The 13,091-nt window shown below is 40.0% G+C and overlaps 2 non-coding genes across 2 annotated transcripts; one reads left to right on the top strand and one right to left on the bottom strand.

The window, feature by feature from the left end:
* Positions 1 to 6,957: 6,957 nt before the first annotated feature.
* LOC142393527 (5S ribosomal RNA) lies at positions 6,958 to 7,076 on the top strand. The gene has a single exon (XR_012772125.1). It is a non-coding gene; the product is annotated as a 5S ribosomal RNA (ribosomal RNA).
* Positions 7,077 to 7,377: 301 nt separating this feature from the next.
* On the bottom strand, positions 7,378 to 7,496 carry LOC142393271 (5S ribosomal RNA). Its single transcript, XR_012771884.1, has one exon. It is a non-coding gene; the product is annotated as a 5S ribosomal RNA (ribosomal RNA).
* Between the last annotated feature and the right edge of the window lie 5,595 nt (positions 7,497 to 13,091).

The raw sequence follows: 13,091 nt of genomic DNA, 5'->3' as shown, positions 1-13,091 counted from the left end.
AATAGTAAACATAATTCTAATGCTTAAGCTACACCTTCAAATCCGGACTATTCCATCATTTTACTCGGAACAGAAACTCTTTCCGAGATGGTTAAGACCTTCATAAGTCACTGATTATAACTCTGCAAATGAGCACATTTAGAAAATAATTTTGATGCGTTAGCAAAACCTTCTATATCAGGAGTATTAATCAAGATTCTAGAAATAGAGACTCTTTTCTAGTAAGTTTAAAACCTTCCTTACTCAACTGATAATAACTCCGCAAATGAGCACATTTCTTAATAGATTATATGTAAATAATAATTTGCTATATGTATTGTGTGTATGTGGCCCCGAATCTATCCTCTGTGGACTCTTTGTTCATAATGGCCTAAAACCATATGTGGTTAGCAAGGCCTTGCTTCCCCATAAGTACCATAACAACACAATACTGATTAATCCAAAAAATTCACATCATTTCCATACTACTGACACTCAAACATTGCATACGGCCATTAACATTACCAGCAGGTTCGTCCACCGTTTGCAGCGAATAGGAGCGAAAACCCGATGTATCCGGGAAAAATTCACCTATGGCCCCTAGTTCCACTTGGCGACCGACCAACTTATTACCGTTCTAAGTCTAAGGTCCCGCTCCAAACAGCCGAGTCACCCCACTGGCAATTGACATTTTAAAAATGATTCATTATCAGCCTTTAAGAGGAATCAGCTAAACACTTTACAAATGAAATACAACACACATTTAATTTTAACCAAGGCTCGACTATATGAGTATATTAGCCTCTTGAACAATTATGATTAACTTTTCTTTTAGATTATATATCTTTCTTAGATGACCACGTGACGAGTCGTGTGGTCTCTTGTGGTCCAATCCTGTCGGTGCTCGGTTTTCCTCTTGGCTGAACGTCTGTTCAGCATTCTGATCCAGAACTAATCTTGGAAGGAGAGGTCACCAGTACATCACTTCCCTGAGGGATATTCAGCATCCCTCTCCCTAACTAATGTTCTTTTGGGACAATTTCGTTTTGTAGTTCTCCACCATCATCTTGGCATGATGGGCAAAGCCTCCCAGAACTCAAGCTTATGAGTCCTCCGGCCGTACGTCCTGTAATGGTTCTGAATCTGTGGAATAATATTAGCAAATCTCGCAGCGCAGTAGTGCAAAATGTCATTTGCACTGTATTTTTATACTTGGGGCATGTCTCTTTGAAAGGTTCAATTTTAATGCCCAATTCTTTATTTATTTATTTTTCATATGTACCCCAAACCAAAACAAAACCAAAATAAAGAAAATAAATGAAAATCAAATAAAAAATCATAAAACAAACATAAACGAAAACAAAACAACTGGCCAGTTGGTATAACCCTTGCTTTTAGGAACTAGAATAGTCATCAAACTGCTGTGCAGCCTTAATGAGAAATCCAGTACCATCTCCTTTCTTTTGCTGTGAAAAAACTTCAAATTATTTAGAGAACACATCATCACGATCAACATCAACATCAGCACAGTTGGTATAATCCTTGTTTTTAGGACAATACTAGAATTCTCAACAAGTTGCTGTTCAGCATTCATGAGAACTTCTGTATTATCCACTTATTCTGCCGTGGTAAAATCGTCAGACAGTTTTGGGATCATGACAACACACAAACAACACTCAACATCAGACACCACAGGTTAGGACAACAGATGACGAACATATATTGCATTTCTGGGTTTGATGAGGCAAACCTCCTGTTTTCATTGCGATCTAAGTATACAAACAGTGGTCTTCTTATTCTGAGTTTGATTCCATGTCTTCCTCTTCCAGGTCCAGGAAGTCTTAATGCAAAAGAAGATATAAACACACACAGAATTTTTGGGAAAATTTGAGAAGTTTTAGTAAACCATGATTAATTGTTAATTAATTGCCGAACTGCTCCACTGCAGTTTCTCCTCCTGTGTTGTTGTTTGCTGTAAGACAGAAATGTTTGTGGTTAGATGTCACTTTGGTATCAGCACAGCATCAAGAAAGCAGACATTTCTTTTCCATGCCTAACTGATTAAGTTGTTTTGGATAAATATTGTCTGTCCTCTCTTAATTCAGGTCAGAGCGTTAAAAATAAAATTTCAGCATAATCTGCTTTTTTCCTTACTTGTTAGTTAGTAATAATGTTGTTTTCATTTTTACCAGTGGCCGTTTCGTGATGCTGAGCCGTACACAGACAGTTCAGGATCAGCATTAAGTTTTTTCCGGTTCTAATTGAATCAGAAACACCTCATGTGGTATCAACGGTGTGACATCAGAGCCATTCCTAACCATAACATGATACCATAACATGTTTCCATACAGATATTAAAAGCCTAGTTTAATTTTATTTCTTTATTTATCCTAATTCATCCTTTATTTTTCTTTAAGGATCACATTGTGGCCCCTGCTTCCAGTATGTGTGGTGTGTGTGTGTGTATGTGTGTGTGTGTGTGTGTGTGTGTGTGTGTGTGTGTGTGTGTGTGTGTGTGTGTGTGCGTGCGTGGCTTTATATGTGAGTGTGCATGTGTCTGTATGTGGCCTTGGGTTTCACTGCTTTGTTTGATCTGAAAGGTCTTTGTTCTATATTTTCTTGGGTTGAGAAGTGCTATATAAACTGCTATATAAATAATGTCTGATTGATCGATTTAGTGTAGTAGATTAAAAACTTTCTGGTCATCTCTAATGGAACGTCTTCCGATGACCCAAAACACCTAATTACAGAACATTTCATTCATCCCATTCATATCCTTTTTCTTTCAACCACAGGCACTGACTCAGCACAGTTTGAATTTCCATCACGCCACCTATTGGCGTCCTTCTCCTCCCCCCTCAGGTAGCCCTTGTCCCCCAAGCCGTTAGTGCCCCCTTTGGGAACTCCCCCTTTGGGATCTCCTCAGCCCCCACTCACCATGGCTGTCGCTTGGCAACCCAAATTTTCCACATTCACACAATATCTCCTAGTGTCCCAAAGAAGCTATGGACAGGGTATTTTCTCCCCGTCCAGGCCTCATATGGGACAACCTGAAAACATTCATATGTTATATATCATATAAAATAGTAGGTTCAATAATGCATAATATAATGCATACTAGGGATAGCTTCATCCAAAGTTAAGTCTGTGTCTGTATAGATTTTGTTTTGGCTCACCAAGCTGCACTCTGCTCACTGTTTTTAAATGCGCCATAAAAACAAACCTTGACTTGCCTTGTTAGGGCTCAGTCTTTGCTGCAGCTGTCCTTTCTGTAGTCTTCCAATGAATTTAAATCTATTTGCTTTTTTTGTTAAGTTAGCATATTAATTATTTCATAGATCTGCTGCAGTTAACTAGTTAAATGATTTAGTTAAATAGTCAAATGGTTTAGTTTGAATCTAAATATTGGTGATAACTATTGAATTGGTGACCTGAGGCAGAGGAAATTCCGAGCAGCTAAAATTTTAAAGTCAAGTTAATATCTCCTAATAAGAATAAAGGCTAAACCTCAATAACTTTAATATGTTATCAAATTGTTTGACATCTGACTGTCTGGCCGTGATAGTAAATCCTAAATCCTGGTTGTTTAATCTGTGTCACATGGTCTGACTGCCTGCTCTCAGTCCTGTTTCAGGTGGAGAACATTTTTTCAGATTGTATTTTAATTAAAGGAGCAAATCTCCTAAACACTCTGCTTGTGTATTTGACTTTAGCCCTTAAATCCTATTTCAGCAACAATTTGTATGAATGTCTCAAACACTGTTCTTCCTGGATTTATTGTTTCTTATCTCATCTCTGTGATTTTTTCATTGTAAAGCTGTTTTCAGTTTATCTACATACTTTGGTGTCTTTCCTAATCATATGCATTTTAAAATAGGTGGATCAATCAATACGATTTGCTCTAGTACAAAATTAAACCCCTATTATAATCAGTATATCATTATAAACTCAGGCCAATGATCACCCAGAGTCTGTTTGGATTGTTGTCACTCTCAGGGCTGAATGAGAGAAAGAAAAGACAATCTTAGGGTGTGCGCATTTATGATAAAGAGAACAACTATAAAATTAACTTGGGAATATTATGGCTCAAAAAGCGTTTGAGGCTTTTCATTATTCATAATTCATTATTCCTGTAATGCTGCTGCACAGCTGATCTTTAGTTAGTAACCTCAGGCCTCAGGTCAAGCCTCCAAATCTGTTAATTCTTTCTTACAGGTCTCTTATTAGTACTTTGATGCTGAAAAAAAAATTATTAACTTTTGTCAATAAACCTTGGGATCAAATATATCATATATCAACTTTTCCTTCTGTATTATGCATGTGCTTGATTCTTACTCTCTCGTTTGTTTTGAAAACATTTTGAACACACACACTCAGTCTCAGTGGAGCAAACTCGCACACTCTTTTTCTGCATTTCTCCAGTCTAATTTATCTGTCCCTCGTTTTACTTCTCTCCTCGGGACCATTTTCTTCCATCTTTCATTCAATTTTTTGTGACATATTTTCGAAAGTTATACACGTGTTATTCAAAGTAGCCTATATGGAAGACGTAATTGCCCAAATGCTGAAAGTAGTGAAGAAACTTCTACGCAGAACGCTGTGTTCTGTGCGCTCCACCTCTCGGTTACCCCACTTATCAAAGCATTTGTTTATTCCAAAACTTTGGGTCACACCATAAAAATACTGATTTCCCCAAACAAAGCGACCCGTATAGCACGCGCAGCCACTCGTTTTTCCCCCTTTTTTTATCTATACCAAACCCCAATATTGAACAGAAACCACTCGAGATCTGCTGGCGCAGTCAAATATCTTCGAGCAGCGAATCCCCCCACAGTTGTATGAAAATTAAAAAATCTGACCCTTAGTATCCTTCAAGTATAAATTGACTCTTGTCAACCCGACTATATTTCGGTTTTACAGACTTCGTCGAACCCCGGAAGTCTCAATCCCCCGTTCTAACTCTCGTCAGTGGAGAATCTTCCGTGTCGCAATTCTAATTAGTTTACCCATTCAAGATGGGCTTTTATAAACTACTTCGCATCACTTACCAAAAGTGCACGGAAAAAATCAATTTTGAAGACAAGCACCACAATTGGGATCTTCATTTATAAAATGAATTTATCTTGTCTTACTTTCCGAATTGACTTGACAGGACACTTATATACTTTCCCAGTGTGTATGTGTTTTTATACTCGACGTGTCACCATTCAATTCAAATAGACAGACAATACATTAACACTCGAATTATTATGACCAGAGGACAACTTAAATTCAGACAACTTCATTTAGGTTCTTCAATATGCAGAAATGTTACATTTAGACATTAATTGGTGTTCTGCTCACCTTTTTTCTGGCGCCTGATTGTCTGAAAAAAGCTGTCCCTCCTATCACTTCGAGGCGTCCTCCCTCGGACGGGGGTCGGTCGCACGGAACGGTGGTCTTTGAGCCTTCGAACCTCGTGTCATGGCACCATTTTGTTAGATTCGGTTCTTTTAGTAGGAGGCTCAAGAACGGACCGCAGTAATTCAAGTGAAAATGAAGTGTTTATTGGTAGTCACACATCAAAGCATATTAGCGCTGGGCTCAGTGGAACAGAGCTCCCGCAGGAAGTCTGTCAGACTGGCCATGATTTCCGGTTATCATCTGTACTTATTGCATAGGTTGGACTCACATTCGACCGAGTATGATTGGACATGAGTAGGTTCAACATGCTTCGTCATATTCTCTGGATCAGCCCAAAACAATGTGTGTGTGTGAATCTGCCCTTGCTTTCCCAGGCTTTCCTAATTGTTTTGTCTTTCTACTCCTGGATCACTTTAGGTCATATGGAAAAGTACTGAGACTTATTTCATTCATAATGTCTAAGAACAAAGCCAATTTTAACATTGCTTAAAGTTCTCAGGCACCATGGCTGACTTCTGACAGAGCCATCTTAAATTAATAGTATACTTCATATTTTATACATTTTGTCTTGTGGACAACTTTTCAGGCTCAAGTCTTTTCTTCGTTGAGTCCCTGGAGGTTCCAGTGCCTGAAAGGACTCAGTTTCTCCTGACACAATGAGGGACCTGTACAGGGACACATATTTCCTTTGATGCTTATTGTTGTGACCTTTGAGTTAGAACTTCTTTTCATAATTTAGCATTGACACAGTAGCAGTTTAAGTCAGAGCAAGTGTAAGAAGGCTAAATGGACAGAGATGATTTATAACTTTCCACACGTTTAGGTCATGGCACCCCACTGTGAATATAAATGTAAAAAACACATTTCTAACACGTTGCATGAACCGTACAATAATGACAAGTTTGAGTTCAAGTTGTGTTGAATTGTTTAATTATTATTACATGTTTCTCAAGCTGTGGAGAGAAAACAGAATTAAATACAGTTCACAACACGAAATTCTCCTTTATCTGAATTTATACTGTAGCGTTATTGGGCATTTATATATGCATCAAATATAAGGATTTATAAGACGTTCTCACTGTCTCAAATAAACCTTAAACCTCGAATTTAGGGCACCACCTTCCTTTATTTTAACTTGTTTTAAGTTACAGTCAGGGAGGAAAACTGTTAAAATCTTACGATCCTGGTATGTTAAATTAATAATCAATTTAATAATCAATTAATGATCAATTAATAATCATGTTATATAGGTGCTGGAACCATACGTTTCCCCTATTTTACCAGAGAGCTGGCTTGAGAGGCTGCTGTTGAGCCTGCACGTTGACTTCCCTGATGTGATTGTTCTCTGCAGCTGAAAATGGGACTCTCAGATAACTTAGTGTCTGTCAAAAGCCTCTGTTCCCTGTGTGTAGTTTTGTGTCCGTTGTCATATAGAGAAACCAGGGAAGCTCAATCCCACGACATGCTCATAATCTGCGTCTTCTCTAAACAGTATCGTTCTATTTTAGAAGTCAGAATATAATAACAGATTCTGTTTCAGAATCTATAAAAAGCTGGTTTGTGATTCCTTTGCTGGCTTACGGCCACACCACCCTGAGCACGTCTGATCTCGTCAGATCTCAGAAGCCAAGCAGAGTCGGGCCTGGTTAGTACTTGGATGGGAGACCGCCTGGGAATACCAGGTGCTATAAGCCTTTTGGCTTCTCCAGGCGCATGCAGTTTGGCTACGTCAAATGCAAAAGCAGTCCCTGTTTGACTTTTTGGAACTTGTCCTTTCTCAGGACAAAGTTAAATGTATGAGGATCAAAGCCAACAATGGCCTGCTGGGACATCTCAGCAGATCCAGGATCAGCAACATGGAGACTGAGAGCCAAACAGAAACAGAGGTGTCTGCCAACCAATCAGCAGCAGCCCAAGCTGGTTAACTTCCTGGTGTCTGTGTGGCACACGGTGATGGTCAGATGTTACATGCAGGCCGCAGAGAGAAGAGAAAAAAGCTTACAGCACCTGGTATTCCCAAGCGGTCTCCCAACCAAGTACTAACCAGGCCCGACCCTGCTTGGCTTCCGAGATTGGACGAGATCGGGCGTGTTCAGGGCGGTGTGGCCGTAAGCCACAGTCCCTGTGACAAATATATGTTATATAGGTGCTGGAACCATACGTTCCCCTATTTTACCAGAGAGTTTGCTTGAGAGGCTGCTGTTGAGCCTGCACGTTGACTTCCCTGATGTGATTGTTCTCTGCAGCTGAAAATGGGACTCTCAGATAACGCGCTACTTTCGTGAAAGTTCTCGTTTGGTTGGACAGACATTACGTAAAGAAAGCATACGACACAATCTGTGATTATAACATATATATAGATATATGAACTGTTTATTACAATGATATGATCTTAGACATGAACCTTTAAAACAAACAGGAGATGCATTGAATATGGGTGATTATATAAAACACTTAGTGAATGGAAAATAAAATATGGGGAATGGGGAGATACTGGATGTATTCAAATAGTTTAGGTTGGCTGACTATTTGACGCTAAATACTGACATTTCGGATTAATTTATCATTCTGTGAAAGCCTCGAGACATCCATCAAACCCACTTTAAGGTGAAAACGGGTCGGTCTTACTGTGCTGAAGTTCTGTTTAGTCGGTTCGGACCACGGCAGCGGCCACGCGGGGTCCCAGGGGATTTCTCTTCCGCTCTCTGGGCCTTCCTGGTTGTGGTGCCTGACTTTAGCGGACTAATCAGTTGCTTCTTTCACTGGGAAACGGGAACGATGGTGCCGAGGGCTGTGGTTAGATGATCGAATCTTCTGAGTGTCAGTGGGTCCGTTGCTTCTCTGATGAAGTGAACTTAAGTTCACTTGAGTTCTTCACAGAAGATTAATAAAAGGTTGCTTGGAGTTGGCTTTCTGGGTAGGAAAACTTCATTCTGTTCTTATCTTTGTTCGGGTCTTTCTTTCTCGTCTCCGGGGCCTCCCTTGGTTATTGAGGGCTTCATCCTCACGTCTTTCCGCTCTCTCCTGAGATAATGGGAAAACTCCCAAAACTCTGGTGAGCTCTTCTTTTCTTCTCAAGTCATCTCCAACTCTCTCTGAGCAACTGTGATCTGTGTCCTGTTCTCTGCTCTGTGTCTGCTCAAATCTCCTTCTTCTCTGTTCTCTTTCTTCTTTCTTCTTTTCTCTGAGTTTGGATTCGCGGGTTCCGTGGTTTGACTCTCGGAGGCGGGGCGTGACGTAAGCTTACACTACTCTTTCAGCCAATGATATGCCTGAACTGTGGTGAATGTCTGCCTGGGTGTCTGTGTAAGAGGATCTACTCAGCCTTTTATGTGGGGATTTTAGATGAGACAAAGAAACTCTTATTTCTCCATTACTCCCATCTCATAGAACATTTGTCTCGGTGATTCTGAAAACACTACATCTTGTTAAGATATACAGGTTAAAGATATAACATAGACATGCAATATAAAGACATCAAATAACACACAACATAATAGAGATGATGAGTTTCAAAATTCAGATGAATATCTATGAAATCGTGACATATGAATAGCGAACCACACAATGTTAATTTTCTGTGTTAACAATGGGGATACCAAACAAATACCAAATAGATACTGAAGGGACATCGTTAGAAGTTAATAGTTGCATATATCTTGTCCATTTTACTGAGTCCTCTGGGATTTAAATGTTCAACTAATCAACACTGCAGACCACCAGGGGGCAATGTTGTTCCATCGGCGAGTTTGTCTTTTCCCAACAAGATTATTTCTCAGTCGATATTTAAGCCAGAATCGTACAAATTGTCTCTAGATGCGTCTTGTGATCTAGCTGGAAACCTGAAAGAACTTGTATAAGGTTATCAAACACATTTAATACAGTTTAAGATTTGACTAAAAGTGAGTCTTAGTGAAGTATTCTCAGTTCGTGTGTAGCCATCTGGTCGGTTCTCTGGTGGGAGAGGGTGTTAAAGTGTCAACTTCGATTTATGGTGAAGATAAGATAGTACGGTGTCCCACTTTTCCAACAGAAAGATCCTTTGTTCATTTTAGTTTATCCCAATTTTATGGCAAGCGTCTGTTGGAGTTCCACTCCACGAAAAACATTTAAAGGGCCGAAGGTTGTTGTAAATCAGGCAGTTTCTGTCTCTTTTTCCTTTGTGGAAAGAAAATGAAGATCTTTTTTTTATCCACATACGTAAACATCCCCAACAGGAATGTTGGTTTTGTCAAAGTTTAAAAAACTCTTAATCCACACGGCACTGTGACTGCTCCAATACTAACATCCATCTCCAGTTTCATAATCTCTAGCTTGATCTTTTTTATTTTCAGTTTCTTCCATATCTAGTTTGCTGCTCTCTTTATTGGACAAACAAATTTCTTCAAAGGCTACTTACCAGTCTGAAATATTTTCCTGTACTTTACCTTCACCTGCTGCCAGGTACGCTTTTGGCTGTTAAGATTGATCCTGTTGAGATGTAACAGTGAAAAAATAATATGTGGGTCACACACTCAGGATAATATAGTCACAAAGTATGATGATGCGTGTCGATTATTGGGTTATTAATAAAGTGAGCAGGGCCAGTATATTTGTGCAGTACATCTCATACGAGACAATTCAGCATGCTTTATGTAAACAAGTTATGACACAAAGAGGAGAGCACAAATACATGAGGACAGTAAAATGAATGTCAATGGTATGAAACTTTCATAACTTACGCATTTAGTCTTTCTGCAGTTGTTAGCCATGCCGTTTTCTTCGCTTTATTGATCGCAGCTGTATTACCATTTCTGGTGATGAACTTTTAAAATCCTCTTTCAGCTCCATAAGCATTATTTGTTCAGCTGCCGAAAAAATAACAGCGCTTGTCTCGCTCTCATTTTCACACAGATCTCCGTTTTTCCACCATCCACTCGTCAGGGCTTCTTACGTTCCTCGTGCACTCGCACTAAGCTAGGCTATGTAAGCCTCGCTTGGATTAGCCTCACCTGAGAACTGAAGAAAGGGAACCGCAACAGATGCCCCAGGTCCAGCATCCCCCGAACATTGCATCAAGGAAGAAACCCCCCAAAGAGGATCTAATTAAAACACACACGTCACGATTCACTGACACCGATGCATAACCTGTTTTTATTCTATTGAGTTGTTGTTGTTGTTGTTGTTGTAAATATAAAAGAACAAGAAATAGGCAAAAAAAAATGTCTCCTTCTACAATTACTATATTCAATTCAGTTGTTGTTGTTGTTGTAAATATAAAAGAATAAGAAATATGCTAATACAGATGTCTCCTTCTACACTTACTATATGAAAATGTTACTGTCGTGTGCACTTCATAAATGAAAGCAAAGGGAGTTTGAAAATAGCTTTTTATTTAAAACTATCAGAAGCAGTTGCAAACTTGAAAACTGAGTTAGATAGTAACAGGTGGGTAAGAATAATTCAGAATAACTCTTATATATCACTTGGTTTGAATAATGCTGAGGCAGATAGGAACAGGTGGGTAAGAATAATTCAGAATAACTCTTATGTATCACTTGGTTTGAATAATACTGAGGCAGATAGGAACAAGTGGGTAAGAATAATTCAGAACAACTCTTCTATATCACTTGGTTTGAACCCTGCATAATGTCCAGTGGGGGATGGGAACGCATCCCTAATAGCCCACACCACGCAACTGGGCAATACACGTCTGTTTCCTCTTCCAAGTGGTTCGCCTTTGAGGGCCCACTCCAGTATGATACGATACGCCACAAGTCGGTATTGCCTGAGGATTACAAAACAGAGCATAGAAAGTGTCAGCAACTAGTCAGTGCCTGAAAACAATGTCTTTCTAGAAACGTATTACACATATTGCTAATAATAGGAAATGCAATAAAGTCTAGCTTACTTTTCTGACAACTGGCCATTCGGTCCTTCGGGTGTGGGGCGTTTCTTCCAGTTAATTTTAGGGACCCAGAAGAATGTATCCAACACGGGTTTAGCCGTTAGCTGAAGCACTTCGTTATCGGTGATGCAGCTTGACGATACATCAGCCTCGTCAACCGACACATTCAGGCTGGCCATACCAGCCGTGATCAGGAGATCCCACTCCGTGCAACAACGACTCTCCACCTCCGCCGTCATCTGCCTGCATTTGCCACATCCACACCACCATGTTCCACTTATGCTCCTCTTCTGTGTACACAGGCTCGAAACGGTATCCTCGACCGTCAAACTCAATATCGAATTCGTTGTCTATAATCCACCTTTCATATTCCATGTTTTGATTGTTTTCTTTTGTTTCTATATCACTGTTCAGAGTACAGTGGTTGCTCTGCTCACGCTAGAGACGGAGAACAGAGTTAAAGACTACAACCTCAGTATAAAGACTACAACCGGATGTAAACAGGCCCTCCTCCGGTTCACTCTGGCGCAGTGATCTGACAGTGAAAGTGAAAGTGAAAAGTCTTCCAAACGGAATACAATTGGATTACAAAATGCTAAATAAAGCAAGAAATAACTTTTATTTCGCAACGCAATTTTTTTTGGGACACACAGGAACAACCACGAACCACCCGGTGAGTTGACCTTTTCTTTAAAATGAACATTAGTATTGTTTTAAGGACATTGAACAGAGTGCCCAATGGAACCCTGTCTGTAGCAGCAGGATGGACCAGCGAAAACTGCCAAAATGGATAGAAATGAGCTATTGTTGTGAAAATGATCTCCTCATTTCTTGCATGAGGCCCATTGAGATAACCCCTCCACCATGTTAAGGTGGGGATTCTACGAAGGGGGTGTGCTGTTTCATTATAACAAATATATATTGCAGCAGAAAGAATCAGGAGGAACATGAATATAAAAGGCACCCATGTGTGAATGGCTTAACGCTGTCACTTTAACCAACCCAGTCTCACAGAAAAACGTGTAATAACTATGTTGGTCCACAAGGGAAAACGTGGTATTGTCACAATTTGACCCCGAAAATTGTGACAATACCACGTTTTATTTGGCCCATTCATTTACACTGCTTCGCCACCAGGTCACGTGACTATCAAGTTTCTCTCAGCTAAAAAAGGAAAATGGCCGACTGTCAACCTCTTTTCTGTGAAAAACATAACATTTTAAAGTAATACTATGGAACATTTCTACCTTAAAATAACAGCTTGAAAAAAATTGTGCGGCTAGAATGAGTTTTAATATTACGATTGGCCTGTCTCCTATGCCCTTTGGGGGTCTGAGTTGGAAAAACTGCGCTATGTAACTTTGCTGGAGCGGCCCGGTGGCGGCTCGGGAGCTGAGCGGAAGTACTTCGACTTGCTTTCTGGCACACCTACCACAAAAACAAATAGACCCCTCTCACGCTCCCAGGTACATTTGATTACTCTTACCTTCTCGGTCGACATAGCTTGCACCTTCTGACTCCTCGCCGCATCGTCAACAAACGTGAAAGTGAAAGGGTGTTGTATTTACGACAGTGTAACCGTACATTACCTCCAAGCCTGTAGGGGAGCTCCAGAGTGGGCTTTTTGAGAAGTTACATTGTATAGAGCTTGAAAGTCCCGCCTCCTTGACGTCATTCAACTTCCTCCCCTCGGGACCACGGAAGTGTAATAATTTGACATTCAAGTCAATGACGGAGCCATGACGGAATAAAACTATTTTTTGCGCTTGATGGAATTGAGTCTTGCATTTCACATATGTTGTGTAGGACATTTTTTAATATT

Source organism: Odontesthes bonariensis, chromosome 11, assembly GCF_027942865.1.
Source record: "Odontesthes bonariensis isolate fOdoBon6 chromosome 11, fOdoBon6.hap1, whole genome shotgun sequence".
In the NCBI taxonomy this organism is placed as follows: domain Eukaryota; kingdom Metazoa; phylum Chordata; class Actinopteri; order Atheriniformes; family Atherinopsidae; genus Odontesthes; species Odontesthes bonariensis.
Note: the sequence above shows the minus strand (reverse complement) of the source record. Positions and strands in the feature narration are given on the sequence as shown.